Genomic DNA, 6956 nt, shown 5'->3' on the forward strand with positions numbered 1-6956 from the left:
AGAAAGAAGGAAAGAAAGAAATAAGAAAGCCCAAGAACTTAAACTATTAGAAATATTTTCTTAAGGTTTATGTTCAGGATCTTTTCCATCCCTCATCCCAAGCAATGTTTTCTAATGTGACTTGCCTTTTTCCCAAGATATTGTCAGTACTTCTGCTTAGACTAATCTCTGGAAAACAATCATTTCTTTTTTTTTCCCTCCGCATATACATGCTTAACAAAGTGATTCTGACCCCTTGGCAGTAAGATCAAAAAGATTTTCTTCAATTCAGCTCTCTTGCTTAACAAATAACAAATTCACAGCAACTTCTGAAGCTTAAGTACTAGGTCATGCCTAATAACAGTACAGACATAGAGAAAAGGGGACTGAGAGTAAATAAACTCAGTTCAAATTTGTCTCTTAATTTTCACAGTGAGAGGGAGCTGCTAACAAAGTTGTCAGCTTTTGCCTTTCCAGAAAAAATAGTTAACTAAAATAGATGTTTACATTATTATCTTTCTTCTTTCCTCTCCTCTCTCTCCCTTATTTTACTGTAAGAACACAAAGTAGTTTGTGTGTATGGGGCTGCTGAATCACGGCCTGAACCTTTGATTGATCACTGAGGCGAGCAATGAGTCAGCCACGGGAGCACAGGTGAAGCCAATTCACCTGTGCTGCAGGAAGGGGTGGAGCCTGGCTCCACCTCTCCTAGACCCATTTAAGAGCTGACTGCCAGTGGGGAAGGATCTCTCTCTGGAGATCCGCTCCATCTGGAGTTCATCTCTTGAGCCCAGGACAGGGTGAGTGACTTTCTCTCATTTTCTCCAATATAAATTATATTAGCCAAGCTCCTGGATATATATATATTGTGTTTTGTTAAATGCAGCTCACAAGTGGCTTGTGTTCTCATGTCTATTTCTTCCCTTAAAGAAAATTGCAAGCAGTCTTCTATTTCGCTTCTTGTTCCTTGTCACACATTTATTTTATTTTCCTTATACTTAAGAGTTGAAAGGGGCTGCTGAATCGTGGCCTAAACCTCTGATTGATCACCTGAGATGAGCAATGAGTCAGTCACTGGAGTACAGGTGAAGGCAATTCACCTGTGCTGCAGAAAGGGGGGGAGCCTGGCTCCACTTCTCCTAGACCCATTTAAGAGCGGACTGCCAGTGGGAAAGGATCTCTCTGGTGATCTGCTCCACCGGAGTCTATTTTGTGAGCCTGGGATAGTGTCTTTCTTTTCTTACTCTTACTTAACAATTACATCAGCCAAGCTCCTGGGTGTATTATACCATCTGTATATTCATTGATTATACAGTTGCCCACTGTCATATTCTCTATTAAGAACTTTTTTCTGATAAAATATGTTGTTCCTCTGTTACCAGCTATATCAAATCTTCTTTTTATTGATCTCATTAAACTAGTAAAATTAAGAAGCCTCTGTTATATGGAATCTGAATGGTGGTGTTATGGGATGGAGTTGATTAAAATCCTTGAACTTTTGTCAATTTCATAAGCTTAAAGTACTGTTTGAGTATCTCCTTTAGATATTAGACTCCACAGTATCTGATTTATTACTGTAGTGCAACTTGGAAATCCTAAAAACCTGTATAGAGTGGATGCCAAATGTCATGGCAAGGTTGCACGTAAGAACACAATTCTTTTTTTTTTCTTTTGCACTATAGTGCAGCCTTAATGGGGCAGAAATACACTGTGTCATTTTCAAAAGATCTCCTGTTTTAAGCTACGGACATCCACAGAGGGTGGGATACAAAAGCATCTGTGTTTAACAGCATTTGTTTCTGATAATGATAGTTATTTGCTACAAGAAAATGCCCATTATTGGTTTCTGATTGAAAAGCCCAAACAGCAAATGAGAGCTCATCCAGTAGTTATAAGTATTTTAGGAAGCCTGGAATTCTCTTACTATACAATTTTTAGCTCCCAAAGTGCTATCCATCTGATTGTTAGTTTTTTACAAAATGGGTCTCTGCCATAGGATTTTGAACAACTTCTGTTAGTTGTGTTCTGGTCTAGGATGTACAAGTAACTGTATTTTAACAGTAATGTCTTTGGGAGTCATGTATCATAGTGTCTCTGAAAAGATGTACTGTATATACCGCAAAAATATAAGTGAAATTGCAGTAAAATAGTACATTCCACTTAACTTTTGATTCCAATGTAGCTTTTCTGAGGACATCTTTGATATACGTGATTGTCTTCAGCAACCTCTATGCAGTCCTCCAACATTGTGAATTTATTCTTAATTATCACTTTCTGATGGTTGTGGCCTGATGTGTGCTGGTATTCCTAGCAAGGAGAGGAGGGGTGAATGAAAATAGGAGTGAGAATTCCTCTTCAAGTTCTGTGGAAATCTTACAGAAACAATCCAGTCTCTAAAGGGATCATACAAAAAATTGGAGAGGGAGTTTTTATCAGAGAATGTCCTGATAGGACAAGTGGTAATGGCTTAAAACTAAATGAGGATAAATTTAGACTTAGAATTAGAAATTCTTTACCATATAGGTGGAACTGCAATAGGCTGCCCATAATAATGGTGCTCCAACCCTGGATGTGTTAAAGGCCAGGTTGGATGGGGCTTTTGGAAGCTTCATCTAGTGGGTGCCATCCCTGCCAATGGCAGAAAGTTGCAACTTGGTGATTTCAAGGACTCTTCCATCCCAAATCATTCTATGATTTATGATTGTTACTGTATTTCTTTTAACTCATGAGAGAGGACAAGATTTGAATTTACTCTAAAACATTTTCCCTTCTGAACAGCCTAAAGCAAGAGAGGGTTTGAGAGACTGGGAAATGAACTTAAATGTATTTAAGCAGAGAATGCTTGTCTTCTGTTTGGCAGAGGCAGTTACCACTGGATGAGCAATTTAATTGCACCATGGATCATTGGGTGATGACTGTTTATTTTTCTAATTCATTTAAATGTCCTTAATCCTGCATCTGAAGTACTGTATAGCCTGGATTATGTGCTATTTTTTTGAGGAGGAGGATGATATAAATGCTGGTCTCCATTGAGAAAGCCTGTGAGATGAGGCACAGTAACAACTTGCATTGCCTGTGTTAAGAATGGAGCATGCTTAGCCTGTAACACTGTAACAGAAACACTGTTCCTATCTATAATGGGTGTACCCTATTTCTTGCGTGACATCCTCTGAATTCTCTGTGCTGATAGATCCAAATAGATATAGTTGAGTTAGGAAATTGTTTCCATCTGTAGACTCTTGGAGGATGATGCCCATCTATGCATTATAGGCATCTAGAGATCAAACAACTAATAGAACTACAGGTACTAATTTAAACTCTTCTTGAGTCAGTCTCTTCTTAAATCTAGATAAACTCTATCAAATTTACACATGAAATATTAGAAATTTGATCAAGTTAGTCACAAAAACTAACTTTGTCATAGTTGGAGAAACCTGCAGAGAGTGCTTTGTCTTAAGATGGTCTAAATTACTAACTGATGTCAGTTGCAGCAGAGTGTAAACACAGATAGATGTTGCTCTGAAGTGGCCTGGGCTCCCGCTCTCCTGTTTGTCTAAATAAGTGATTTCGTCAGAGCATGTTATCTCTCTCTTTCATTGTCCACACTTGAGTATATACCCTGTGGAAGGAGCATAAAAGGTGTGATAACACAGATACAGACCTTATCCTAATCAAGAGTTAGGGCACAGAAGTGGTGCATCCAGTCATGTTGATTATGTCTGGCCAGTTCCTGTTGCCTGTACTACTTTGGTTTAGAGTAGATGGTTTTTAAACCTTTAAACCTATGTAAAGTTAATATCATTCTAAATAGTGATCTCACGATGTCTTTTCCTTTGAGTTATGATTAGAATTTAGAGCTAGGATGTATGTTTTACTCTTTTTGCCTTATGTATAAGTATGAGAAAAGCTTTCTTGAAGATCTAAGATCTGATTTCAATTCTCAATATAATCAAAGTTGATTCAGATCTCATTGTAGTGAGTCCCACCTTTGGGATCCTTCAACTGGAAAACTTGGTCAGTGGTTCAGCTGTCTGATTACAGAATGAATCACCTCACCCGGATGGTTATGATCCTTGTTTCTTCAGGTTATGCAATACAGTTGTTATGAATTTTTGTACTTAGCTTTTAAATATTTAGGTGTTAGGCGTTATCTCTGTACTGGTGGGTGGGTTGATTAAATATGTTCCAAAGTAAACATTCACTTATCTGGCCACTTCCTTCCTTCAGAAACAACGGCTATGAAATATTCTCCAAAGCCATTAGATACAAAGGGGAAATGTAGTAGTAATAAATAATTATCTTTTCAAACTCAATTTGTTTTTCTAATTTCTGTGTCAGTTTCTTTTGCTTTATGTGCCAGGCTTGAATATAATTATTTAGATTTAAATTTCTGTATATGCTATATTGAAAAATTGTTTATTTCATGAAAGGATTCTGAAGAACGGCCACTCTATTGCTATTTTCCCCAACAAAGGAGGAGAATATATATTTTTTTCAACTTTCTCTCACCACTGTTTACCATGATTTTAGTTGTCGTATTTTTACATGTTTCTCTCCATTTTTTTTTTGGTCATATTTGGCATCTCCTTCATGCCATATTTCCTTTTTATTTACATGCTACCTGTTGCAATTTCTTGAGCATCCCTATCTCCTGTTCTTGAGGCATACTACACTGAAGACAGACTTGATTTTTTTTTTTTGGATATGTGTTGTTTTATATTTTCCTGTGGATGTGGCCTAACATTTTCTCTCAAAGTTCAAAGGCTGCATATGGCAGCCTCAGTAAAGTAGCTTACAGGTTTATTTGGAGATGGCAAAAACCCCATGAGTTGTGTTTTTTTTAATTTATTTTTGCACAAGAAAACATATGACTGAAAATGACTGTGTGAAGAAAGTGGCTACTTCATGTGTTTTTATATGTGCTGATTTAGTGACTGTGTCATTTGCAAGAAAAAATGTGACCTCTACTATTCTTTTTTTTTATCCTCTTGGGTAAATATTAAGGAAAGGTTTTCTTCCTCCGATTATTTATCTTCCTAATCTAATTTCAAAAGTGAAATGTTTGGGGCATTAAGGCAGTTTCCTTTGCACAATAAGGTAAAATAAATTTTAATAACATTCACTAGAAAATGGCTATTCAGCTTCACTGTATATTATTTCAGATTGCCAATTCTTATCCAATGTTACTGTTACCTGCAGCTGACTTTTTTCTTTTTTTTTTGTGGTCTGTGTAACGAGCCAAGTTTGTTCTGATGACTTCTAATTATTGTTCAGAGTCCCAAATACATCAGTGCAAACCCCATTATCATTCTGTACTTGTAGGAACAAAACACACTTCTCCTACCTATACACCTAGCTAGAATTTAATTCTGAGATAAAGAACATATAATGTAAATAATCATTACATTTTGTTGATTGTTCCTGAAGTTTACTATCCTCCAATGTTTACAAGCAGCTCATAGTTTCATGTTCATTTCTGCTATTCCTCTGTAGAATTACATATTGAAGAGAAAGGAAAAGAAAAGTTGTTATTTTTTATGTAAATTTCTCTTTCCCGTCTCCATATCTTTTTATACTCTTCTCTATGTAAAGATGAATTTGAGATTTAGCTCTTCTTTATTTCTGTGTGTGCCCTCCAAGCCACTGTCCTTCTGCCTGTCTTTGTCATTCTATCTGTCTGTCTTCCTGTCTTGTTTTGCTGTTTGTTTTGTTGTTCTTTTGCAAGTCTGGTGCTATCATGTCACAGAATGTCAAATATGCATCTATTACCTTCATATACTAGAAATAATATCCTTTGTAGCTGAGTCAAGAATGACAAATAGCAACCAAGCACTTCATTCTCTTGGGATTCAAACATAATATATCTCTTTTTTTTGCTCTGATGAATAAGTGAGTTGGTCCTGCGTATTGTGCATATAATAGCCATAGGGTATTGAATCAAAGAATTTGAAGAATCAGGCAATCTCTGAGTAGATTCCAACATACATGATTGCTGTATGAAAAAAATATTTGAAAATAAAAAGATTTGAGAGCCTCTAAAAGAATGAACATAGTCTGCATCGAACAAATAATCCTTCCTTAGTTGTTTGCTAGAAACAGGTAGTGCAGTCTAACTAAGAAATTTATCTTTATGTTGTTACTTCCTATCAAACACTTAAGTTATCCAGTTAGTCAAGCTGAAGTGATCAATAAATATTTACCTACCAAATATTGAACATTTCTTGATTTAGGCTTAAACTACTAGAAAACTATTAGACTGCTAAAGCTAAGAAGTCTGCAGACAAAACCAATTATTTGATTATATTTGAATTAACTTCTCCCAGAAGTTCATTTTTCTTAATTTTGCTATTCTTACATGCATGAAATTGATAACACTTATGTGCAGCTTAGTGGTAATGCTATCCATAATTTCTCAAATGATAGGTGAGATGCTTGAAATTCAGCACAGAATGATTGTGGAGCATGAATTTATAAGCAATGCTATCTAGCTATCTGTCTCCCTTCTAAAGGATCAAAGCAAAACAAAAAACAAAAACAAAAGTCTTTCAGAGCACTTAACTTAGGAAGAGTCTACCTAATGAAGAGTATTTATATTCTAGACATGAATGGTTTAATTAAATTTTCTATGATGTGATGCTAAAGAAAAAAACATGCCTTACTAAAATAGTGAGTGAGTATGCAGAGGTCTTGTATACTATGTCATGTTTGCAATGTTAAAATGAACTTCTGCAGGAATGTAGAAATGATGAAATAACACTGGAGCTATTGGAAAAGCAGTATTATGAGTTTTCAAAAGCAATATTACGAAGTCTACAATGCTGGAGCAGTTTTTAATTTCATTGCAAAATCATGAAATAGTTCAAGTACTGTTTGCATAGAAACTTTAGAGAACGTGAAGGAAAGGGTCTTTGCAGGGGTGGAGAAGAAGTCTATCCCATCTTAAAAAAGAAAAATAGAGAAGGTTAGGATTGGAATTA

This window comes from Meleagris gallopavo, chromosome 6 (assembly GCF_000146605.3).
Source record: "Meleagris gallopavo isolate NT-WF06-2002-E0010 breed Aviagen turkey brand Nicholas breeding stock chromosome 6, Turkey_5.1, whole genome shotgun sequence".
Classification (NCBI taxonomy): domain Eukaryota; kingdom Metazoa; phylum Chordata; class Aves; order Galliformes; family Phasianidae; genus Meleagris; species Meleagris gallopavo.